Genomic DNA, 26,947 nt, shown 5'->3' on the forward strand with positions numbered 1-26,947 from the left:
ACTGATGTACAGTTTTTCCCAATTACATCAAGGTATAGAAATCACAGAGTGAGAGAATGGTAGGGGTTAGAAGGGACCTCTGGAGATCATCTAGTCCAATGCCTCTGCTAATGCAGGTACACCTACATCAAGTTGCACAGGAACACATCCATATGGGTTTTGAAAGCCTCCAGAGAAGGAGGAAACTAATGTCTTCAGTTTCCTCCCCAGGCTCTGGAACACTGGCTACCAGATTTACAGATGATAAAATTTGTTTTACTCATTTTTCCTGACAGAAATGGTGCTGCTCTGAGCCTCTCCTAAATACAGAGAATTCTGAAGAAAATACAACTCTGTCAGGTTTTGAACATCCAGGGCTCAAACTTCCTGCCTTCTGTTTTCCCAAAATCTTTTTTCCTGTGCTGTCAGCAGAAACCTGAACGGCAGAAATTTTTGTTATTGCATCTGAATGCCGGAGGACAAATTTGTGCCTGAACTGTTAACAGTATCTGAAGATGGTCAAGAGACTAAACAATGGAGATTACCTATCAGGCTGAGGAAGGAATTGTCAAAACCAGAGCCTAGCGTGCTCAGGTCCTCAGCTGGCAATGCCAGGTCCAAACAGCTCATGATCACACAGCACTTGAGCATGACAAGTAAACACTGCACCACAATTTCAAAATGTCCTAAGCTGAAGTACACTGTTAATGTAAATTCAGTGGCTAACCAACAGCATGGTTCTGGGTCCCTCAGTTTAGGAAGGAGGTTGACTTGCTGGAACGAGTCCAGAGAAGAGCAACAAAGTTGGTGAGGGGTTTGGAACACAAGCCCTATGAGGAGAGGCTGAGGGAGCTGGGGTTGCTCAGCCTGGAGAAGAGGAGACTCAGGGGTGACCTTATCACTCTCTACAACTACCTGAAGGGAGGTTGTAGACAGGCGGATGATGGTCTCTTCTCCCAGGCACCCAGTACCAGAACAAGAGGACACAGTCTCAGGCTGCGCCAGGGGAGGTTCAGGTTGGATGTTAGGAAGAAGTTCTATACAGAAAGAGTGATTGTGCTATGGAATGGGCTGCCCGGGGAGGTGGTGGAGTCGCCGTCATTGAAGGTGTTCAGAAGGAGACTTGATGGGGTGCTTGGTGCCATGGGTTAGCTGTTTGGGTGGGTTGGATTGGTTGATGGGTTGGACACGATGATCTTGAAGGTCTCTTCCAACCTGGTTTGGTTTATTCTAATAAAGGTTTATTCTAATAAAGAATTCATAATTTAGAGTATAATCAACAGATTAAGCCCTTTTCCATCACGTAATGCAATGAAATCTGTTCCAAATTGAGCATAAGCACACGCTGCAGAGGATGAGGCTGGGGTAAGAGAAAGACACAGTTGAAAGGAATTCACTGATCTGATGCCTCTCCTTGATGGGGCTGATGAACAAGAAGCCTAACTGGGTGAAGCTGGAAGAGCTGAGATGGATAATTTTCTTCAAGGACTCCAGCTGAAACTTTTTCTGTGCAGTACAGAGTTCATTTCAGCGTCTGCATTGTTCATCTGACCCTCTTCAAACCCCTCTCTGTGTGACTTCACTTGAGTCCAAAGCCAACAGTTCTGTACCCTCAGATGAGAGAAGTAAAATCTGTAGTTTAAATAGATGGTCTCCTGACCTTTTGGATATGACTTATGTTTCCCAGGGACATTGTGTGCATTTGGTAACTGTCATTTTGTAACAAAGACACATTTTCAATACTCTCCCATGAGAAGAATATACTGAATGAGAATCTACATCATTATTTTCATCTGGACTTTTCTATCTCTGTGATTGGGGTTGGACTAGATGATCTTTTGAGGTCCCTTCCAGCCCCTAACTGTCTGTGCTTCTGTGAGATAAAAGAGTGATGTTAAGTGAGCTTTCATCTCCTCCCAGTCTTTCCAGCTTTACCTCCTGGTATACTTAAGCACAACAGCTACAAAACTGTTGATTTTTGTGGGGAAACCAAGAAGCTCCATCTCTCTGTCCGCTGTTCAGCCTCATACTTCTCGCATGCCACGTGTGCTACGCACCCATGCACACATACACTCCCCATCTTGGCAAGGTGGGCCCTCCATAGTCAGAAGATGGCCTTCCATCATGACTCACTGTGGAAAAACTCAAGGTCCAAAATTTGTCCAGCAGTATTTTGTTGGCAAAAGGAAGGGCAGCTAAGATTTTGCTTCTCTGCAGTGTAAGGATTGCTTAAAAAACACATTTCCTTCTAATTAGAAATTATTTTTGTCAACCAATATTCACAGTTCCAGGGTAGATGAATTTTCAGGCACTGCAGGGCTGGATACACAGTAGAAAGGGCACTGCTTTTTTTTTTTTTTTTCCTTGCTTTTTTTTTTTTTTTTGCTAAATGGCCCCAGGAGTGCTTAAGGAGCTGGGAGGGTAAGTGTAAGATGACTATAATTAAGTGGCATTATGTATATCCTCAGCTCTGTGTTTCTTTGAGATTATCAGCAGGGTAATTTATACATTTTGAACTTGTGAACTTACAATTTTATGCACAGTCAGAATCACAGCTTCCCTAATTTGTATTTACCTACTCTTGTACTGATGGAAAGACAATTTCAGAAACAGTAACATTTGATTGTAAAAAGCTGCAATAACTGACATAGTAGAATCATATACAGGAGTACTACTTGGAGAAAAGATCTTTGAGACTGGCTGCATGGATGTCAGTTTTTCTGTGCTGTTTTAAAGCAGTGACTGGCTTTACACAAAGCCAATGTCAATTATCCTGGGGAGGTGGTGGAGTCACCATCATTGGAGGTGTTCAGGAGGAGACTTGATAGGGTGCTTGGTGGCATGGGTTAGTTGATTAGGTGGGTTGGATGATAGGTTGGATGCAATGATCTTGAAGGTCTCTTCCAACCTGGTCTGGTCTGGTCTGGTCTGGTCTGGTCTGGTCTGGTCTGGTCTACTCTACTCTACTCTACTCTACTCTACTCTACTCTACTCTACTCTACTCTACTCTACTCTATCTGTAAAGTCCTCAGCAGTCTATTTAAGATCCTCATGTGTGGCTTGTAGTGTTACCAAATAAACCTCTTAGCATCAATGTCATTGTAAGAAGCAGGCATTTCTTTGTTGTGGCACCAGGTGCATGGGGGCTTGCTCCACCCAGCACACACCATCAAAGATTTCCTTCCCACAGCTATTTATCCATGAGCTTCATACAGTATCACCAGTCTGAAGTAGTTATTCCTCTTATCTCTTACATATTCATAAGGTTGTGCAAGTATATTTTGATGCATGCGAGGTTTCATTTTGCTGCCTTAGCAAAACACTTCTGACCTTCTGCAAGTCATCTGGTGGTCATTTGGGGAGGCATCCCCCTCCCCACATTATCATTTCATGACATTGAATCACCTCAGGGCACTTAAATGTTTATCCAACTCAGCCACTTTTCCAAATAAAGATAAGGATGTTCCTTAACTAACCCCAATTTTTTAATCTCTGACATTGGTTTACGTATTTGAAGCACACAGATGATCTTTGAGCTGCTTGGTTACTTGGGAAAGTTTACTAACAAACTAACTCTCTTGATAAATGTTAGAACATTCTCAAGGTTTTATGTAATACAGAAGCTACACAGTTATGCATTGATTCAGTTCAAAACATCAAGGCCTTGCACTCTGGAATGCAGCATCAAGGTAACCGTAGCATGAAGTGGATGGAGCTTTTTGGAAGTAAAATGGCAAACTAGATCATATTATTTGGGCTCTATAGATTTGAAGACATCTTTAACTTACGGGGTTTTTTTGTCCTCATGGTTAGGCTCCATGTTCTTTTCCACATGAATCATGGCTCTTACTGTTGGAAGATGCTTCTGACTAGTGTCTGGACAGAAGCTCACAACACATACAGACTGTAACTCTGTGAATCAGAAATAATTATCTGTCACACGGTGAAGGTGCACAAGGCAACAGGAAGTGCTGGACAATGGAAAAAGTTATTTGGGTCTCCACCCAGTTTTAACATTTATTTATTTTGAATCAGAACCTGCACATCTTCACGGTCCAGTTTCTGCACCTCCAGACATCTTAGCAAACAGAAACACAACAGTGTATTTCTCAAAGGTGAGGGATCCAAATCTTTCCTAGCAGATGCCATTCTTTGCTAATGGAGTCATGTTGTCCGTTCCCCCCCCCCCTTCCCTCCCTTTTTTTTTCTTCCCAGGTCACAGTGTTTCACCAGTACTTTTAGCACTGGCAAATGCTTGTGAGAGTAAGCACTCCCAATGTGGTGTTCATTGCATTCAAATTTGCAGGACATTCTGTCCATGCCCCGTTGACCTACATATGCCTTCTGGCTCTTGCACAAGGCTGCTCTGTTTCCTGCTGTGAGTCATCGTTCAAGAATGATGTTTAAATAGGAGAAAAAGCCCTGAACAGATTCCAGGGAAAAGCAAGTAGCAGCCTCTGGTCTTTACAGGGAGAATTAGAGGTTTTTTCCTTTTCAGTAACCATCTTGCTAGGAAATGCCAGGAAAGTCAGATTCTTGTAGTTTATATTATGCTACAACTAGCCTGAGTGGAAAAACTGTATTCAAGCATAATCATGTTGATCTTGTCTGGCTGTAGTGAAGTAGATATGGTCCACGTGTTTGTCTCCCCTAGAGTGTCACAGCAAGAATTTTTAGGAATACAAACCTGTACAACCTCTTTTTATCAGTGAAGACAGAATCTGTGGTTGAAGAATAAACATTTAGAACTGCGATCAGCTGTGTGAAGATAGCACACATTAACTTTCACATTGTGTGCCTCAAGTTAAATGACCATTAGTTAAGGTGAAATCAAGTGAAGGCAAGCTCTGTTGGGAGGGTGAGAAGTGCTAAAAGAGACTTTTTCTGCATGAGTTAGTCTCCATCTTGCATTTTCCCCTGAGCCAACTAACAGTGATTACTTCAGGAGGCAGCATACTAGATCAAACCACTCTGATCTACCAGAGTGATGCCTTCCTTGCTATAGAATGCCCAGATAACTGTCTTTCTAGAGCCCAGCTTTTCCTTGTGCTTTCAGTTTTGTTTCTGTCACAGTGGGCTTTTTTATCTTCGAGGCAAGATCATTTTAATTTTCTTTCCAAGGACTCTGGCTTGGCAAATGAAATGATACACTTTTTCTCAAATTTGCCAAAATTTGGGAGATTTTTGCTGTGTTTTTGTTTTTTGTTTTTTTTTTACTACAGTTTTTGTCAGGAACAGAAAGAAAAAAGCCAACAAACTCAGAACAGTAGGAAAGATATGGTAATTAAGATGTGGGGGAAGGGAGGAAAGAAAGTAAAGAACAGCACAGGGAGGAAATGGGACTCAGCTGGCAAAGAAAAACAAGTGGAACATGAAGTATGAACAGCAAGAGGTAAAAGAATCAGTGAAGGGAATTTTTGTACTCTTGCTGAAAAAAAAAAGCAGGATAAGCACTTCATGGGTGTTAAGAAGAAAATAAAGCAATAGGATCAATAAAACAGAATCTGTTGCTTAGATTGTCCCAACTCTTCTCAGGCTAGGAGTGGCTGAAACTCATTGGTGTCTCTCAGCAGCCTGTACAAAATGAGCTGGTGGTTATTTTCCAGGGAAGTGGTGTTCGTACCCCTCTACTTCACAGGGCACTGTTCAGCCTTTGTGTTGACAGCCTTTGCTAGAAGGCTTACTACAGCGAGGGCACTGAAACTAAACCACTTTTTGTATTAGCAGTGGTCTTGTGGGCTCAGAGAAGAATGAACAGGGAAATGAAGGAGTGGATGTAAAAGTTCTTATGCTGCTACCTACACCTCACTTCTTCTGATGACAAAGACTGCCACTGTCAGTGATCTATTCAATGCAGAAAGTGATCTTTCAAAAACATCTGCAGGAAAAAGTACCCTATTCTGATACTATTAACACTTAACTGCAGGGACAGGAGGATACCAGCTCTACCAACACACCACATGTTGGCTTTGGGGCTGATGTCAGCTTAACAGGCCTGAAAAGGTCAGCTGCTTACTCCTAACCCCCATTGTCTGCCACTTCTTCACTGCACTGACAAATTCTTTATGGAGAAGAGAAATACTTTACACCATATCACAGAAATTCTCAGTTTGAAATGTAACTTTACAGGGGGAGGGGAAATAGGTTGTTTTTTCCCCACCTCTGCAGTGACCTAATTAACAGTGCAGCTTCACACACCCTTGTACTGATCCACTGATGAAGGATAAATTGCATTAGCAAGGGGGAACCATCAGGAGGAACAAACATCTCGAGGCTCAGGACCTGATGCTGAGAAACCAGTATTTGTAAGGACTGCTTTGATCACTTGCTGAAGGGCTGGCTGTTTGTAGAAGCACTGAGTAAAGTTGTGTCCTAAAGATCCCTACATGTGGGTCTCAGCACCAGGAGCCTATCGGTTTCCTAACGATTGTTTCCATGGCATTGTCATGCAGCCAGGATTAGTCATCCTGACTGGAAAAGGCGGGGTAAAAAGGTTCACGCTCCTAGCGCCAGTCACCTCTTGTGGGGGAGGGCAGCAGCTGATTTCAGAAGGCATCTAGGCAAGACTGGTTTGATGAGGGTGGAGCCTCTTTCAGGAGCACAAGGTCCATGTTCAGCTGAACTGGCTGCTGGTACCAGAAAATGAAGTTCTACGCATTCAATCCATTCCATCATTGGTAGCTGTGATAGTAATGTGGTTTCATTTCAAATAGGAGATTGGAAGAGCTTAAGCCACACAGAGAGGTTAGAGGCATTTCTGTTGAGGGTGGCAGAGTGGATTCTCTGTCTCTGGACACATTCAGAACTTGCCTGGATTTGTCCTTATGTGATTTATTCTAGGTGATCCTGCTCTAGCAGGAGGGTTAAACTAAATGGTCTTAACAGGTCTCTTCCAACCCCTACTTCTCTTTGAATCTGTGTGATTCTGTGAACTGCGCCCTCCATCCCTTGGCACTGAAACCTGAAATCAGAAACAAAATGTAATGATTTCTGCTATGCACTCTTAGAGGGACAGGCCACAAGCAGCGTGGTATGGAAACATTTATGTAGAGCAAAGATAAGAGGCCTTCACAGAAGTTCTGGAGCATGGTAATGTGTAGAAGCTGCTAGACGTGTTCAACAGGTTTAGCTGGCCCAATGAAACAGCCCTGGAGTTCTCAGCATTTCTAGGATGGTAGCCATCACCTCCTGGCAACTGTAAACTGGCAATGTCTTTGTTCCTACCTGGAATAAAGACAAGGCACATGAGAGTTAAAAGCTCCTCAATATGCCTTTCCCTACAATGATGTGTCCATAAGATTGTTCCTCCAAACCTGCTGGGGAGATCCTCTCCTAACAATGAAGAGCAAAAAAAGATAAAAGCAGTAGGAAGTCTGTGCTTACAAGCCCAAACCTGTGTCCTTTCTAAAAATATTTGTCTGCTGAGGTGGCACTGACACTGAATATTCTCAAGTACATCAAGCCAAAGACATCTGTGACTTACAGACACGTGTAAACTGTGTTCCAGGATCTCTGGCATTTGATGCCTGGATGATCCCTCCTCCATAGTTAACCACACCCTCAGACTTCTTTCAGTCACAAAATGGATGATTTGCCTTTAAGCTGGGTCCAGAGGCAAAGGAAAAAAGGAAAGATGGCTTGCTGACCTTGCTCATCTAATGCTCTAACTGAGCTGAAGGACAGTCTAGTTCAGTTTCTTATCCAAAAGCCTTGCTTAGATTCATCTCTGTAGCTTGTAAGTGGAATGGATAAACAATTCTAAGTGACATTACTAATACTTCATTAAATGTATACACATGAAGCTTTTTCCTGATTAAGTCCATCTGTGGATACTTTCATGAGTACTTTACTGAGTAAGGAGAGTGCCAGAACAAGGGGACACAGTCTCAAGCTGCGCCAGGGGAGGTTTAGACTCGAGGTGAGGAGGAAGTTCTTCACCTAGCGAGTCATTCGTCATTGGAACGAGTTGCCCAGGGAGGTGGTTGAGTCACCATCCCTGGAGGTGTTCAAGAGGAGATTGGATGTAGCACTTGGTGCCATGGTCTAGTCATGGGGTCTGTGTTGATAGGTTGGACTCAATGATCCTCGAGGTCCTTTCCAACCTAAGTGATACTGTGATACTGTGATCCATATAGTTATGGATATCCATATCCATATATAACTATACGGTTACCCATATAGTTATTCCTGTAGTTATTTCAGAGCAGTGAGGTCCAATTGCTGCCTGAACACCCCCAGGGCTGGTGACTGCACCACTGCCCTGGGCAGAACATTCCAACATTTGAGAACCCTTTCAGTGAAGAAATATTTTGTAATATCCAGCTTAAACCTCCCTTGGTGCATCTTGAAACCATTTCCTCTAGTGCTGTTGCTTGTCATCAAGGAGAAGAGGCTGGCCTCCTCTTCTCTCCAACTTCAGGTAGTTGTAGAGAGCAAGAAGATCTCCCCTCGGCCTCTTTCTCTCCAGACTGAACAGCCCATGCATATGCACAGTGATGGAAACTATTCTCTGGCACATCTTAGTTGAGATGAAGCAGGTGATTAATTGAAGTGAGATACTCTCCCACCCTAATGGAAAATGAATGGTCAAAGTTCTTAGTCCAGCTCAGGAAAAGGAAGTTTACAGATTACATTGATTAAAACACCCACCACCACCCATGGGTAAGCTACAGAAGTCAGAAAACTGCATTTATAGAAGAGGTAACTCAGATGAATGCTATTGTACAATCAATAAATGTCATTTTAAAAAATCCCTTCAGGAATATCACATTAATAAGCTTATCCTGGCTCTTTGCAAAAGCTCAATAACTTCTGAAGACTAGATAAATCACAATTACTTGTTCATTTCATAGCCCAAAGAACTGTAAATACGGATGTTTATAAACCATAGTTTGTGCTGCTGTACCAAGGTACATAATATTTTGTGCTGCATTTGAACTCTAAGCTGCCCTACCCCAAACAAAACTTAATATATCACTTAGAGTGGGCTAGTAAAAGCCTTATGAAGTTTAACAGGGACAAATGTGGGGTCTTGCACCTGGGAATACATAACCCAGGAATGCAGCTCAGACAGGGATCCAAGCTGGCTGCAGAGCAGCCCTGTGCAAAGGGACCTGGGCGTATTCATAGACAAGAAGCTCAGCATGAGTGTGTGCTGCACTGGCATGGAATGTCAACAGGACACTAGGTTGCATCAACAAGGGCATTACAAGCAGAGATAAAGAAGTCATTGTCCCCACTTGGTACTTGTCAAACCACAGCTGGAGCAGTTTTGGACCCTGCTGTATAAAAAAGATATGGACAGGCTGGAAAGTGGCCAGAGAAGGGCTACAGGAATGATCAGAGGATTGGAAGCCCTGCCATATGAGGAAAGGCTGAGAGAGCTGGGTTTGCTCAGCCTTGAGAAGCAAAGGCGTAGGGGAGACCTTATTACTACATACCAGCACATAAAGGGTGGTGTCACGGATTGAACTTGCTGCTGTTATTCATGCCATGCTGCAGTCATGCCAGCTTCAAAAAATGAAAGTGCTGACTGGAGCAAAGTATTTTGTGGCTCGAAGTTCAGATTGCAACATGGGAGGCTTCCTGTTCTGGTTGCCACATCTAGGTTCCAGGTTCTTGGGTGCTGACTATTTTCTGCAGGCATGGCGGCAAAACGGGTGGGAGTTGGGTAGCACTGGTTTTGGGTGTCTGTGTTATGCTGGTTTTCCCCCCTGTATTTCATTGTGTTTCTTCTGCAAGTAGGCTAAACTATCATGTATTGTGTTATTAGATTAATTAGATTATTAGCCTAGGTAATTATGCATTGTTGTTATGCTATCTTGTGTTAAACTCTTATCTCTTTATCTCAACCCTGAGTTTTGTGTGTTACCTTTCCCCTTGCTTTTGTGTTGGGGGAGCAGGGAGTTGAGCCCTTGCACTAAACTATTACAGGTGGATAGCATATGATGGAGACTCCATTTTTCCAAAGAGTCACATGGAAAAGACAAGGGGGAATGGCTACAAGTTACTCCTGGGGAGATTCCAGTTGGAATCCAGAAGAAAAACTTTCACGATGAGAAGAGTTAGACACTGGAAGAATCTCTCAAGGGAAGTAGTGGATCCCCCTACATTGGACAGTTTTAAGACTCAACGTGACAGGGTGCTGGACCACCTCATTTAAACTACACTATCACCTACAAAGGTTTGACCAGGTAATCCTTAGGGTCCCTTCCAACCTGGCATTCTGTGATGCTGTGAAAATAGACTTACAAAAAAACCCCAGTAGTTCCTATACTATGGTCCATGAAAATATTTTGATTTCTTAAGGACTTCTTGGAAGGAAGAAAGGATGCAAATCTACTTGTTAATTAATTCTAACTTTCTTGTTTATCTCTTTGGTTTACTGTTTATTTAACCTCCTTCCTGTTTTTTAACTTTCCTCCTCCAACCTCCATTTTTCCCCCAGTCTTTTCTTCAGTCTACAATGCTTTCCTCTTTCTTCCTATGCTTATGTAACCTTTCCAACCTATTCTCTTTTCCCATTCTCTTCACCATATTTGCTTCCCTTTTGGTGCTATCTCATGGGAGCTGTCCTCGATTCTTCTAATTTGATGTCTACACATTGCATGAAAGAAGACTAATGATAGTTTCACTCCCGTGTTCTCTTTCTCCTTCCCTCTTTTCATCAAATGCTGTGTCAGCAAAATATCTAAGCCTGGAAAGCAGCATTCATGACTATGCTGCCATTTAAAATTATGGGGATGTAGAATCCCTTGCTAATGTTTCACCAGGAAATCTATGGAGAGAGAGTTCTTCCTGATTCTTCTCTCAAACAATTTTTCAGAGGTGCTCAGGGATGGATGTGGCCATGACAGGCATCACTGGAGGTGTTCAGGAGGGGACTTGATAGGGTGCTTGGTTGCATGGTTTAGTTGATTAGGTGGTGTTGGATGATGGGTTGGACGTGATGATCTTGAAGGTCTCTTCCAACCTGATTCTATTCTATTCTATTCTATTCTATTCTATTCTATTCTATTCTATTCTATTCTATTCTATTCTATTCTATTCTATTCTATTCTATTCTATTCTATTCTATTCTATTCTATTCTATTCTATGCTGTTGGATGCCTGTGCAGCAGCTCAGGTTCCCTTCCTTAGGTAACTAAGAGAAACAACCAGGCATTGCCAACTGCAGGTTAGACAGTTAAAGGTGTGATTACTGATCCTTTAAGCCTCTCCTATAATTCTAGCCTGTTGTCAACAACCACATAATGGCAGTTTTAGAGCCTGGAGCCTCTGAAGAAAAATCCCAAACCCTTATCTTTAAAACTCATTTCTTGAGAATCTCCATTATTCATTAGTTACTATTACTTGCATTATAGGAGACACTTCCTAATGCATCATAACTGAGGATTCAGAATAGTTTACTGTACAACAGTTTATTATACACAAGACTTTTTGAAGTATTTGTGTGTTTAAGCTTTCTACTCTTGAGAATTTCCTATGTTTAATCTCAGCTGGAAAGCATTTTGAAATGCTCTAAGCAAAATTAATTGATCTGTTTGGTTTGGTTTTGTTTTTCCCCTCTTACCATGAGGGAAGAAGAAAGTATTTTATTCTCTATTATTTGCCAAGGTTCTCATTGCTGTGGTTGAGAACCTGAAGTGGAGAGCAATAGAAATTGCTCTTCAAAGACTTGGAGAATTTTAGAGGAACAGTAAACTTGTCCTGGAGCCAGAGTAGGTCTGGTCTCCTTGATCCTGAAGGATATTACACAGGCTTTTCCAATGAGAAGTAATTAGAATTCCCTATAGCAAGTGAATAAGTGAAAATGTTTCTACCATAGCTGTTAGAGAAAGCTAAACTAGACTCAAACCACTGCAAAGTTGCAATAGGTAAAGTTTTAACACGTTTCCTAATCTATATATTGCAATAGAAAATGAAGAAAACAGAGTAACACAGACAAGCAATTACTCATCCTAGAAATATATCCTATTATCTGTTTTATTCCTCAACAATAACCCAAAGCAGCAGCAACTGATTTGGTTTATTTTGTATGCATAACAAAAATGAAGAAACTGCTGATTGTTTTGATGTCCTTCAGTGGCCTAACTCTTGTGTATGTGGGCAGCAATATCACATACCTTTACCACTAGCTTGTCTAATTGGGCAGCAGTATCTTGCCACAAAGGGGTGGCCCAGATGGGTTTGCCTCTGTGTTGCTAATTGTCTTCCTTCCATTGTTTTAACCACACCCACAGGGTGTTTGCCACCATCCATGAGTCAGTGTACAGACAAAGTGCTGGACATTTCTCTTGCTCAGCAAGCCAGCTGGATGGTTTTACCCCTGCAAGTGACTCGATTCACCTTCTGTGAACTCATGTAGGACTCCACACATCAGCTTTCCATGTATGCAGCTTTCCTACAATACATGAAGATCCATGAAGATGAGTAGGGAAATAGACCATTTCTCTTTTGATAGGCTGAGAAACCTAGGGCTCTTTAGCCAGGAAAAAGGAAGACTGAGAGGGGATCCTCTCAGTGGGGGTGGTGGAGGTATCCAGTGACAGGACAAGAGGCAATGGGTACAAACAGGAACACAGGAGGTTTCATCTGAACTTAACAAAATTCTTTACTTTGATGGTGATGAAGCACTTGGAACAGGCCACCCAGAGAGGTTGTGGAGTTTCCTCCTCTAGAGACTTTCAAAACCCACCTATATGCATTCCTGTGCAACCTGATCCAGGCAAACCTGTATTAGTAAGGGGGTTGGAGTAGATGATCTCCAGAGGTCCTTTCCAACCCCTACCATTCTATGATTCTGTGATCATAGCAAAGCATGTTGCTTCTTATTTTCTATTTTATTGTATGGTGCAGCCTCTGAAGCATTTATTACCTTCTCCCCTGGTGACATTCTAAAATCTTTGCCTTCTGGCTAGTCCACGATTACTTCCAAAATTCCCAGGCAAATCAAGGTTCCCTGTTTTAGCCCTCTGACCAATCAATGTGACTCACTTAGTCCACATAGCATCAGCTGCATGATGTGTGGAGAGAATCTTCCCTTTAAACATCCAGTTCAACACTGGAAATCCATGGAGATAATGCTTCAGTACTTCCAAATTACTTTCAAAGTAACTTGAACTCCTTCATACACTGCCAGTACCTCTTGTTCAGTGAGAGTGAATTCTGAGCCTTTGTGTCCTTGACTGCAAAACCCAAGGAGTTGACCTTGAGTCTACCCTGGCGCCTTTTGCCAGGGACCACTTCCCTTGTCCTACTTGTCACACTATTCCTGATGGGCTGGGATGCTGGTGGCCTTTTTGACCACCCAGGCACACTGCTGGCTTATACTCAGCTGGCTGTCAACCATCCTCCTTAGTCTTTCTCTCCTGGGCAGCTTTCCAGCCACTCTTCCCCAAGCTTGTAGCATTGCATGGGATTGTTGTGATGGAAGTGCATGACCTGGCACTTGGCCTTGTAGAATCTCATACAACTGGCCTTGGCCCATTGATCCAGCCTGTCCAGATCCTTCTGTAGAACCTTCCTACCTTCCAGTGGATCAATGCTCCTCTCCCAGCTTGGTGTCATCTGCAAACTTAATGAGGGTGCACTCAGTCCCCTCGTCCAGATCATTGATAAAGGTAATAAAAAGAACTGGCCCAAATACTGAGCCCACCACTTGTGCCTGGCCACCAGTAGGATTTAACTCCATGCATTACCACCCTTTGGGCCTGACCATCCAGGGTTTTACCCAGCCAAGCATCCACACATTCAGTCTGTAGGTGATACACTGTAGTTTCTTGAAAATACAAGAGCATAAACTTACTGTTCTATGTGCTGACCAACACATCTGAAATATGCAGATGACTAAATCGACTTAATGTGTGACTCACTCGTAATTCCACACAAGCACTCTTAGAGTTACACCAGAATGTTATAACAAATAGACATGCTGGAGGAGACATTTGGAATGTAAGAGGAGAGGCAAATCATAGAATCATGATGCTGGCTTATACTTCAGAAACTTACAATTTTTTCTTAATGCAATACACTTCAAGCATGACAAAACTAACATAGCAACTCTGACTGAAGCAACACACACTGTAAAAAAACAAATATCTGTCTGCAACGTGACAGGAACTTGTAGTTCCTGCACTGGTGTCATAAACAATTCTGATTTTCTCAGGTGCAGAAATACCTCAAGACATAGTATGATAGATTCAGTCAGGGTTGGAAGGGACCACAAGGATCATCTAGTTACAACCCCCCTGCCATGGGCAGGGACACCCCACACTAGATCAGGCTGGCCAGAGCCTCATCCAGCCTGGGCTTAAACACTTCCAGGGACAGGGCCTCCACCACCTACCCGGACAACCCATTCCAGAGCTTCACCACTCTCATGGTGAAGAACTTCCTCCTCACATCCAGCCTGAATCTCCCCACCTCCAGCTTCATTCCATTCCCCCTAGTCCTATCACTACCTGAGATCCTGAGAAGTCCCTCCCCAGCCTTCTTATAGGCCCCCTTCAGATACTGGAAGGCCACAATTAGGTCACCTCAGAGCCTTCTCTTCTCTAGACTGAACAGCCCCAACTCCTTCAGTCTGTCCTCATAGGAGAGGTGCTCCAGCCCTCTGATCATCCTCGTGGCCCTTTTCTGGGCATGTTCCAGCACCTCCATATCTCTCTGGTAATAGGGGCTCCAGAATTGGATGCAGTACTCCAGGTGGGGGTCTCACCAGAGCTGAGTAGAGGGGGGAGAATCACCTCCCTTGACTTGCTGGCCACACTTCTCTTGACATAATATCCAAGTAAGTGAAGAAACAGAAATGTTGGATGTTTTGTGTCTTTTTCATCCTGTGATGGGACACAGGTCTGTATTTTATTGTGGAAACATGAAAAAAAAAAAAAAAAAAGGAGAATCTAGTACTGGTAAAATAAACTGTACAATGAATTCCACAGTACAGGATGGGACCCATCCTTTAATACAGAACATCAGCAGAGCACAACTGCCTTACTCAAAACCACCACAGCTGACTGCATTGCGGTTACCAATACAAATAGTAAGTTTTGCTAAGCATACTGAGCTGAAACACTCCTGGCCCAGTGATTCCATCTGATTTTAGTACTTTTAAAGTTTGTCTTTGGTGACATATGCACACTCCTTTGGGCTTTTGAAGAATTAAACTCCTTTCTCCTCCTACACCTTTCGGCTCTGATTTGGCTAGGTCACTCCCTGTGAATGCTTTGGAGTTACCAGGGCAGTTCTACTTGTGATAAGACCTGCATGAATAGTGCTGTAGGCGAAATCTCTGTGGCCACAAGCATCTTCAGCAGTAGCCTGCCTACATGGATCTACATAGATGGTAAATGAGTTAACTAAGCAAGTGAGCACCTTATCTGTATCCCCATTCCCACCTCTCCCAAAGTGGTGCCAATGGTGTAAAAGTGACAGATGGTTACTTCCTGAGAGACAAAAGGGGAAAAAAGAGTAAAAGCCCTCTTGATACTGTATTGGTAGCATCTCCCATTTATCAGGGTTATCTGGAGAAAGGCAGAGATGAAAAGACGAAAACTAGAAGTAGACCATATGCTTATGAGAAGATTAAAGACACATGGAGAGATCTGATCTAATATAAACAGAGGGAACAAGGCTGCACTTTTGCTGTTCAGTATGATGCACCACGAGTTTAATGTGATGAGTTGATCTGAGTTAGCCCTTAGGCTGAAACGCCATGGGTGAGTTTACAGCGCTGTTACCAACCCAGTGTGACAGGGAAAAAACAGAACATCGAGATCAGAAATTTCATCTGCTGCAACTGCAGATCTCCACTCAAGTAATAGCTACAGGTGAAAAGTATCATTTATTAAACGTTGATTAACTCGCTGTGCTGTGGCTGGCCATTGAAGATTGATCTAGAATGTAATTAAACAGTAGTTCAGGCTGGGGAAGGATAAAAAAAATTCCTTCTACTAAGTAAGGTATTAAAGTGTGAAATCATTTCCCAAAGCAAGCCAGGAGCCTTTGGCTCTTTGCTCCTGTGATGGACACTTTAATAACGAGATTGTATCAGCTACAGGAGGAAAAGGCAGCAAATGTATTAAAGGGAAGAGTGCCACTTCCCCTGCAAAGGCGTTCTGATGCCTTTTGGTACTTCAAATGCCACCATGGCTCATCAACCAGCATTTCAGTATTTGCAAATGCAGCGCAAAAAGGACACGGAAGACAGGTATGGTTTGACAGGCATTGTAAAGGGGATTCCAAGTAGGTTAAAAATCTGTGCTTAAAGAGTTACTGGGGAAAAACCAAGCTCCTCTCTCCAAGCACGACCAGTAAGCTAAAGGCTCCCCACCCCTGGCTGCCCTCCACCCCTACTCTCACAACAGCTTGCTGAACCCCCAGACGGTTTTCTCCTCTGGAGGAAGCTGTGCGCAGCGCCCTCCCACACGGGTGGGTTGGGGAAACAGCTGGGAAGCTGCTCGCCCCTTCGGGCAAGCACGGCGGGGGGGCCCGAGGCAGCACTCCCCTGCTGAGCCCGCCGGAGGCCCTCTCCGCAGCAGGCGGCGCTCCCCTCCTCCCCCAGCCGCCAAACCAGCTGCTCCACTTGAAACCCGACACCGGAGGCCGCCTGCCCCTCCGGCAGTGTGGGGCCCCGCGGGACTGGATGGAAACAGAGGAATGGAGTTCGTCTGAAGGCGCTCCAGCTGCCGCGTGGCCAGGCCAGACCGTCTGGCGGCGGCCGCAGGGGTGAGGTCGCGCAGAACTCCGTTCCGAGAGCTCTGCCTGATCCAGTCCAGAGCATACCGCCTGCCCCGATGTGTCCTCAGCGACTGCTGTCTCTTTCCAGCGCACAAACCGGCACAAACCGGCTCAGGCTGGTCGGGGCCGGATCTGCTGGCCGCAAAGCAGCGCCTCCTCCCACTCTCGCCCCTCCTCCTTTCTTTTTCTCCTCTTCCTCCCCCTCCTTTCCTTTCCTCCCCCAAGTCCCGGGCTGCGTCCCCGGAGCATTGTGAATGTGTGCCATCCCCCACTGCCTGGACGGGCAGAGGAGCCCCCTGCAGGGCCCCCTGCAGAGCCGCTTGCACAGCCCCGAGGTGCGGGCAGAGCCCCGAGGTGCGGGCAGAGCCCCGAGGTGCGGGCACAGCCTGCTGCTGCCGCCCGTGAGTCCAGTCTAGCACGTTGTCTTCCTGGCCTGGCTTCCCGCCTACGTTTCCTTCTCCACAATAAGGGAAATTGTGTTTTGCAGACTTAAAACTATCTATTTTTTTGTTTGTTTTTAACACCCCTGCCCCTCTTTCACTCGGGGTAGAAATGGGCACAGTACGAGTTTGGCCTTTTTCGGTCAAAGCCACCTCTCTGCAGTGGACCTGGCTGCACATGGGCCCCTCACAGTCCCCTGCCCCCCTGCAGCTGTGTGCAGCTCAGACATGCCTCTCTCCTTTGCCTGTCCCATGCTCAGCCTTTGCTTCTTGCTCCCCTGGTGCACATCTGCTCCTCTGAAGACCTGAGACTATAGCTGCTTTGTCACCTTTGTCACAGCCCTGTAAAGAGCAGTGCAGCTCCATTGCCTGCCACTGTCATGGTAGAGAGGGGTTCCCCTGTACCCACTTAATCTTCCCCAAGTCACAGTCAGACTACTCCCCTAGTCAGACTACTCCCCTGACCCTCAGTACAGGAGACAGAGAAACCTGGACGTTACCCTCTCCTGCCCCATGCAGTCACCAGGAAGGTAAGCACACCCAGGCTCTCTCCTGCCCCATGCTGTCACCAGGAAGGTAAGCACACCCAGGCTCTCTCCTGCCCCATGCTGTCACCAGGAAGGTAAGCACACCCAGGCTCTCTCCTGCCCCATGCTGTCACCAGGAAGGTAAGCACACCCAGGCTCTCTCCTGCCCCATGCTGTCACCAGGAAGGTAAGCACACCCAGGCTCTCTCCTGCCCCATGCTGTCACCAGGAAGGTAAGCACACCCAGGCTCTCTCCTGCCCCATGCTGTCACCAGGAAGGTAAGCACACCCAGGCTTAGTCACTCCAGAAACACAAAAGGCACTGCCTTACCCCTGCCCCCCTTGTCCTTTTTCAGCCATCTTCTGTTCTTACAGATTAAAGGAAATCAACCTGACTCCATTTTGGAGAGGATATTGCCTGGAGGTTTGCCTCCCCTCTGTGGAGCAATTTCCTCCAGCAGTATCTGGAGCAGAAGGCAGACAGCATGCCTTCTCCTGCAGGTGCTATGAGATGCCTCTTTGCCATTTGGAGCCAGTGGCTGGCATGACTTTTCTGTGGCTGAGTGGCTTTGTCGGGCATAAGGTGGTGCCAGACTGGAGCAGTATGTGTGCCTGGGCTTTAGCCAGTTGTGCTGCACTTTTGGTGAAGGCTTTATTTTCAGACCTCCATGCTTGTGAAGGAATTGAGGTCATGAGGTTTTTCACAATCTTAATGGGGAAGTTTTATTTTTGCCGCTTTTTTCCCTGATTTTGGTTTGATGATTCAGCTGAGTAGACGTAGCAGCTAGCTGCTGCCGAAGGAGTTTCCCCCTTTCACCTCTGCTGGCTCTGCCATTTGTCAGACACCTTCCTGAGTGAATGTAGTTCAGTGAAGTGGTAGATGCTACTCCAATCCTTCAAGGGAAATGTTCTGCTAGATAGGTGAGTGGAGCTGACTCACCAAATTGGCCAACAAATACTGCAGCTGGTTCTAGAGCAGGTCACAAGTGAGGTGTAGCAAAGAAGTAAAAAGAGCTACCAAAACTCCACCAGCAACCATACCCTAAATAAACCCCCCCCCATCTGCCAGAACATTGTGACACAATGCAGGAAAGCTGAGGAGGCCTTGGTAGCCGGCTTCACTTAAGTGTAATTGTAATGAAGCCTGACAAGACCACTGGGACCAAAGAGAATGAAACCATTATTCTTCAGAATTTAAGAACTTTCTCATTACATAGGGTGTTCCAGTGTTGCTATGATATTGTATCATTATTTCTCATCTTTTCTATTCTTTATCCTACCATACCTGATTCGGGCTGAAATTCACCTTGGTGGCCCTCCCCTGGACGTGTTCTAGTTTGCAAATATCTTCCTAGTACTGGGGAGTCCAAATGAGATGGTACTTTGTAGCTGTGCAATTTTGCACTTGCTGAATAGAGGGAAATAGCAATCTTACTGAATGTGCTGGCTGTGCTTCTGACTAATACAGTTCAGTAGCTGGCCTTGAGCTCTACAAAAGTATACTGCTGAGCCATGTTTCACTTGCCAACCAGGAGGCACAGGTCCAGTTTTTAGAAAGCTGCTTTCTAGTTGTTCCCTTAAGCTGTGCAGACACATGGAGTTGTGGTGCTCCAGCTCCAGGATTTCACATTTGACTTTGTTGAAGTTTCTGAGATTTCTGTTCATCTACATTTCCAGTTTGCTGGAAACCATCAAGGATGTTGACCTCTCCCCCTCCAGTTCGCTGTCCACCGTGTGAGCGCTCCCTTCACCAGCTGCAGAGTGTTTTAAGAAAGGCTGTTCACACACTATCTTCACTGCCTACTGAAGGAAACACATCTGCTCTCTGCTTCCCCCTAAACTAATATCAGCAATGACCTTCAGGGAGATGGATGTACATGTACAAACATGCACAGGCATGCACATGCACGTATTACCAAGCAAAGTGTATTTAGTGGAATTTGTTACACTGAAGCAGTTTACAGTTGTGGTGCATTTTAGTTACATGTTTCAAGGATTCCTTCTCCAGAAGTAGAGGAATGCTGCTTTTCAGAACATGTAGGTCCCTCTTGCCTTTGAAACAAACAGAGTGAGGGGAAAAACCAGCTCATCTCACAGAAAACTGTCTGTAAACAACTGTCTCTGCTGAAAGGGACTAACTTCTTTATACAAAGCACAGCTTCCCCTTTCCCTACCCATCCACTGCCTCCAGTCCTCATGCCAAGAGAAAGTACTTGCATTCTCACATTTGTCATTGGAGTCAAAAGTGTCCTCTCATTTTCGCACTATGTAACTTTCAGGTGTTGGCAGACCTGGCTCTGCCTATGGGAGGCTGCACTGTCAAAGGGAAATTCTCTGCCTTTTCTTGCCTGCCTTGCTCCTTTGGTCTCTCTCTCTGACGTCCTTGGAAAAGGCAGGTCAGACTGTCTCTACAGTACTTCAGGGAGAGAGTTTGGAGATTTGTCTGTAACTGCAGGGACGACAGAAAACAAAAATGATAAAAATTTAGAAACCTCCAGGAATTTAGGCGATCAGAAAACCATTTTACATCGCAACTGAATACAGATTGCTTTGCAATGGGCATGTCCCACCCCACTGTCTTTGAAACAGGATTTGAAAATATTCCTTGGAGTGTATGATGCCTCATTGAGGATGAGCACCAAGAGTCTCAGTTTTGGCTGTTCTCGTTTGTCTCCCTCTCCTGGCCAATGGTGATTATTTTTTTCCCCCAGATTTTGTGGGGTTTTGGGTAGGGAAGTCTTTTTTTGGCTTGTGTCCATACACAAGGAACTCAAAGTGGATATGTGGCGGAGCAAAATAGGTTTTATGTGTACATATTTGTTTCAATGTATAGTGGGGTTAAATCAATATTTACCTATTCAAAAATTCACCTCGGCAGGCAGGTGAAGGTTGAAACGAAAACATAAATCTTGCCATGTCTCTGAAAGTGAGCCAGGGGAAATCTGCTAACAGCAGTGCTCACTTTCAGTCTAGTTTGGCATGCTGGACAGATGCCAGGAATAAGGGAGCCGAGAGGTGGCTGCATTCTGGGAAGGCGGTGACAGGGAGAAGAGCTGGAGTCAGTCAGTTTAAGGAAATTTGACAGTTTGGGGACAGTAAATTGAATTCTGTCTTTCAAAGGCTTAGAACTGACATAACACACTGCAGGTGTCAGGTTTTACCTTTTTCTTGAATGAGTCATGTAAGTAAAATATATGTTAAAAAAAAAAAAAGAGGAAGCAGAATTTATTACTGTGTATAATGAAAAGCCTGGAATCAGACTGAGAGGTTCTCAGATAACACATGGTCTTCCTGTTCTGGTTCTGACAGTACCCATTATTCCCTGAATACACTATCCATTCCTGGGCTACCCAACAATCCCAGTTTTGGTAACTCAATTTCACTTGTGTTCCTGATCTATCACCTAATACCTAGCCTAGCATCCTTATAGCTTCCTGTCAGAAGCTTTATCCACTGTTTGATTGCCTTCCCTTTCTGGATTTGAAATCCAACTCAGACACTATCCATGGAAACTGCTGTTCAAGTCCAGACTTCCACAGACTTCTCTCTGGACTTTTTCTTATTTTTAAAAGATAGAAACTAAACACAGGTTTGTTTCAGAATAGTCTTCTAGTCTTAAGGAGAAATTTGTCCTTCAGCTGCAAATATGCCTTGATTCTAAAAGAAATTATGTTTATTTTAACATTTCAGATGGTAGAATAGAATAGAATAAACTAGGTTGGAAAAGACCTTCAAGATCATCATGTCCAACCCTTCAACCAATCCAACCCACCTAAACAACTAAACCATGGCACCAAGCACCCCATCAAGTCTCCTCCTGAACACCTCCAATGATGGTGACTCCACCACCTCCCCGGGCAGCCCATTCCAATGGGCAATCACTCTCTCTGTATAGAACTTCTTCCTAACATCCAGCCTAAACCTCCCCTGGCGCAGCCTGAGACTGTGTCCTCTTGTTCTGATGCTGGCTGCCTGTGAGAAGAGACCAACATCCACCTGTCTACAACTTCCCTTCAGGTAGTTTTAGAGAGCAATAAGGTCACCCCTGAGTCTCCTCCTCTCCAGGCTAAGCAACCCTAGCTCCCTCAGCCTCTCCTCATAGGGCTTGTGTTCCAAGCCCCTCACCAACTTCGTTGCCCTTCTCTGGACTCGTTCCAGCAAGTCAACATCCTTCCTAAACTGAGGGGCCCAGAACTGGACACAGGACTCGAGGTGTGGCCTAACCAGTGCAGTGTACAGGTACAGGTAGTATTGATGCATTCAAGAGAGAAGAGGGCAGAACTGTAGAGGTAAGGAGCGCCAGAATCTGAGTTCTAAGAAAGTAATCATCTGTATTATTTCATTATTTAGAGGGCAAAGCAAAACAGAGAATCAACATAAAAAAAGCTTTGGAAAAAAAATCGCAGAATGTGAAGCACAGAAGAAATATAATAAAAATTCAAACAATTCTGTTCCTGTGTTTCAGTTTAACAAGCAAAATAAGCATTCAGCAACTGTATTTTTAATGAAGATTATGCCAGTGTTTACTCTGAGTGCAGAACAGGGATTCTCAGAAGATTCAGGCATGTTAGTAAATTAGATGGAGTTCTGTAGGAAAGTGGTTTGTCAAATAATCATTTTGTTGCCCTGGATTCTCTTGTGATAACCCTTTAAATGTTTTGTCTTGTTAAACTCACTCACATCTCCTACTCTGACATAACTGGGAGAATTTCTAATACATGTTTTTGGTCTGTTTTTCCATAATTTGTCATAATTGAATGCTTTCCCTTTAGCAAACAAATGTTCTGCTATAGAATTTTACAAGAAAAACACAAGTCTGTTAAAGTGACCTCTCTCCTTTGTTCAAAGTGCTCTAGGCTGTCATTACATTGCTATTTTAGTCTGGTAGAAGTATGGGCTGCTGTTGAAAGGAGCAGATTGGTTTTCCTCTTCCTGCTGTTTCCTGGTGCTTCTTCCCACTACTTCCCTTGTGCCACTCTTATGCCTCTGACTGTGCGATGAGTTGCTTCAGGGAACTACTCTGGTTCAAAGCTGATTTTTCTTGTGCTAGTCTACTTTTCCTCACTGCAACGTGTACAGACATTAATGTCAGCACAAGGGCAGTAACAGGAGAAGTGCCTGCAGCCAAGCAGGGAGTTGAACAGGATTATTCTACACTAGTCATTTAATAGTCAGTTTAAGCAAAAGAGGCTGTTCAAGTCTGGAGAAGAGAAGGCTCTGAGGTGACCTAATTGTGGCCTTCCAGTATCTGAAGGGGGCCTACAAGAAGGCTGGGGAGGGACTTCTCAGGATCTCAGGTAGTGATAGGACTAGGGGGAATGGAATGAAGCTGGAGGTGGGGAGATTCAGACTGGATGTGAGGAGGAGGTTCTTCACCATGAGAGTGGTGAAGCTCTGGAATGGGTTGTCCAGGGAGGTGGTTGAGGCCCCATGCCTGGAGGTGTTTAAGACCAGGCTGGATGAGGCTCTGTCCAGCCTGATCTAGTGTGGGGTGTCCCTGCCCATGGCAGGGGGATTGGAACTAGATGATCCTTGTGGTCCCTTCCAGCCCTGACTGATTCTATGTTTCTATAAGTTATTACGTGCTAGCATAGGAGGTACTGCTACTGTTTTGAACAAAGCATTGATAACTGGACAGAAAAGTGATTTTCAACAGAATTAATTAGCCTGTTTTTTTGCACATGCACACCTTTAGTTTTCCAGCAAAAGACTGTTTGCCTGTGAACCACACTATTGCAGGCTGGTTAAATACCATAATGCTACAGCTGTTGGGTAAAAAAGTCTTGGCATGCATAGAATTGTATTCAGAAATTTGACTTTGTCACAAAATCTGGATAAAAAATAGTAGGAGTGAGTATTGGGGGAAAAAAAAGTCTATTTTACTGACTTTCTTCTGATAAGCTTTCTCAAGAAAGTGTTCACTTATATATGTGAAGGGTGCTTGAGGACAGAGAAGTGTGGGCAACCTGGAAGCAGAATCAATTGATCAGATAGTGCAAAATAATCTACTAGGGAGCTAAGAGTTGAGAGGGGATGAGCACTTGAGATGCAGGAGGGATGAGAAGGTGAATGAACAGGAGGTAAGGAACTGGATAAAAAGAATTAAAAATTTTCTCTTGGCAAGGGATGAAGCCTGCAGATCTCTGACAAAGGATGCCTGCTGAGAGCTGAATACACTTGCTAGTTGCTGGCAGTACAAAACCATTTCCTGGCATGCTCCCATACAGACACTTACACAGGAGTAGTAATGTTGGTCCTGTACATTTCTATGCTACAGCTTGACTCTGCTTTCAGAAGAGAGTACAACAATTTCTAAATCCAGAGAGAATGGGAATCTTTCTATTACAAAAGTAAGATCTTGGAAAGTCTTTCTGCTTTCCTGTCCTAAATTTGACATGTTGGATATAATTTCATTATTCATTAATTTCATAACCATTTTGCTTGCATGTTGTTTTACATTCACAGTAAAGCTCCTGTGAAATCAGAGTTTATGTTTTTTTTTGAGGAAGTAGATTAAGGGTTTTGTGCAGGTCAGACAAATCCTGCTATGTGGTGACTTTTTGTGCACTATGACAATTCTTTCATGTTAATTGATTACAGAAATCAGGTGTTCTGCAATGACACCTAAGGAGACAGCAGTATCTTAGAGTCTAATACTGGGTTAATCAAGACACAGAGTCATTACATATGCAGTTCTAGTTTAGCCAGTGTAATTGGCATCTGCAATAGCTGGCTTAAGTAACCCAGAACTGGACCAGAAAAATAAACCAGAAAGAATAGCTGATGTTGTGTGTTTTCAAGGCTTGTACATAGAATAGAAGGAGAAAGAAGCCGAGGAAAGTGTCTTTGTGAGGATTTAGAAAAGAGGCAAGAAAAACAAGTGCTGAAGTAAGGAAGGCATTAGAAGACTTCAAAATAACTGGGGAAAAAAAGTGACAAGAAGAAAGGACCTGTGAAGACTGAATATTAATGAGTTGTATTTGCATGTATCTGTGCAGTATGCCATCCCTAGGTCCCCAAGGCTGATGGGATATTTGATAGGTAGGATTGTTGAGCTCTTGTTAACAGTACTGAATGTCATTGCTTAGTTTTGTGTAGTTGTACCCTGGTACCCAGCAAGGCTTATCTGCTAGATGATGGAGTGTCATCTGTCTCAATTACTGTCTGTTTTACTGACCCTTGCTCTGATGTATTCCTTTGGTAACCACAAGTGCACAGACTGAGTTTTCCAAATATCTTGGTGAGTAGGGGAAGTTGTGAAGATCTACAACAGCGTCTGCACCCAGGCTTACAAGGGCACCTGGCATCTTCAGTCTGTGGGAGTCAAGGGAGCGCTTTAAGGGGACTTTATTGATGTTATGGGCAAGGCCATAAATAATCTGACCATCATAATGATTTATGTTTGCTGAATGCAGTAGTCACTTGTCTTCTGCTTCATAGTTTTGGTGTTTGTCTTGTTTATATCAGACCAAACCCACCTGGATGCAATTCAGTGCAACCTGCTCTAAATGAACCTGCTGTGGCAGAGGAGTTGGACTAGGTGATCTCCAGATGTCTCTTCCAATCCCATCTTTGCAGTTTTGTGCTTGACTACCAAACCAGGAAATGCTGATCATTTTCTTTCTTACTTATGACCAATAAAGGGGACACAATGACTGCATGGTCAAAACAAGGAGCAATGACCTGAGTCACTGTGGAATGACATTGCCCTTTCAGTGAACACAAGATTGAGTGACCACCTCTGACTCTTCGTCTTGTTCTTGTTGATGACCATGATTCGTCCTCATCCTTTGCCAAATGAACTGCTTTCTTTGTATGTTTCCTTTTCTATAGAGGGTTGACTGATTCAGGCACGGGCTGATTCTCTGGTGCTACTGCCATGCCTGCTGTTGGGGTCTGAGTAGCCACAGTGCCTGCTGGTCTGCTTGTAGGTCCAGAGAGCTTTTCTTTCCCCTGAGCACTCTGAAGAGTGATGGGAAGGGTTCAATAGGTGTGGGCCTGTCCCAACACATTGCAGTGATTTGTGTCTCTTGGGAACTTCTGAGCTGACAACAGACTTTTTTCCAAATATTTTACTAATTTGTCAGAACTTTGTACTTGGTCAGGGGTAAAATTCTAAAATATTGGAGGTGATCACTGACCTAGGTATTGCTCATACTTTCCCACACACCCTTCCACTTGTAGCTGTCCCGCCTTGAGGCAGATCTCCAGGTGGTATTCTTGGGTCAGATTTTTATTACTCTGGACAGCACCTGTGACACACGTTGTAGAGAACAGCAGAAGCAGGCTGGTTTGGGTGTCCCAAGGGTATTCATAATTCTCAAAAGACAAAAAAGTGTACTTGCCTATTCTACCCATTGATTGGGTGAGATTACTAATAAATGAGAATACTGCATACAAAAGCCATGTTAACCAAGTGACCAGTAGAATAATCATATCAGGATTTGACAGTATCCGGTACAGCAACTTGATTGTGCTAATCTGTTTCCCTGAGGTGATAAACACCATCATAAGGAGCATGTAGAGTATGTAAGGATTTATGCAACATAACCAGGAAAGCAAATGCACTAATGTGGTGAACATGCTAAGGGGGAAGAACCATATACAAAACTATCTTATCAAGCTTTAGTTGCATTTTCTTATCTTGATGCTTTGTGCCCCACGTTGGGCGCCAAAATGGATTGTTATGTTTCTCACTCAGCTGGCAACTGAGTTCATACACAGTTGCTCACACAAAATCAGCACACATGCAAGCCCCCCATGGAATGAGAAGGAAGATTAGGTGCAAAAGAAAAAAAACAAAAGCCATGTGGGTTGAGATAAAGAGAATTTAATGAAACTGGAAATAAAAACCACAAAACCAGAACAAGGATAAAGACTGAGTGACCACCTCTTCCTCTTGTTCTTGTGATGACCATGATTCACCCTCATCCTTTGCCAAATGAACTGTTTCCTTGTATGTTTCTTTTCCTATAGAGGGGTGACTGATTCTGGCACAGGCTTATTCTCTGGTGCTGCTGCCATGCCTGCTGTTGGGGTCTGAGTAGCCACAGTGCCTGCTGGTCTGCTTGTAGGTCCAGAGAGCTTGTCTTTCCCCTGAGCACTCTGAAGAGTGATGAAAAGGGTTTAATAGGCATGAGCCTGTCCCAACACATTGCAGTGATTTGTGTCTCTTGGGAACTTCTGAGCTGACAACAGACTTTTTTCCCCAAATATTTTACTAATTTGTCAGGACTTTGCACTTCTTCAGGGGTAAAATTC

At 44.1% G+C, this 26,947-nt stretch overlaps 1 protein-coding gene across 1 annotated transcript in view; it reads left to right on the forward strand.

The window, feature by feature from the left end:
• The first annotated feature begins 16,079 nt into the window (after positions 1-16,079).
• Positions 16,080-26,947, forward strand: part of GRIN2B (glutamate ionotropic receptor NMDA type subunit 2B) — a 294,512-nt gene continuing 283,644 nt past the window's right edge. Inside the window, exon 1 of the mRNA XM_068142627.1 lies at positions 16,080-16,189. The gene's annotated coding sequence lies outside the window, so the exon portion shown is untranslated. The remainder of the gene's footprint in view (positions 16,190-26,947) is intronic.

Source organism: Melanerpes formicivorus, unplaced genomic scaffold (assembly GCF_026170545.1).
Source record: "Melanerpes formicivorus ecotype bairdi unplaced genomic scaffold, bMelFor1.0.p_v2 SCAF_8, whole genome shotgun sequence".
Classification (NCBI taxonomy): domain Eukaryota; kingdom Metazoa; phylum Chordata; class Aves; order Piciformes; family Picidae; genus Melanerpes; species Melanerpes formicivorus.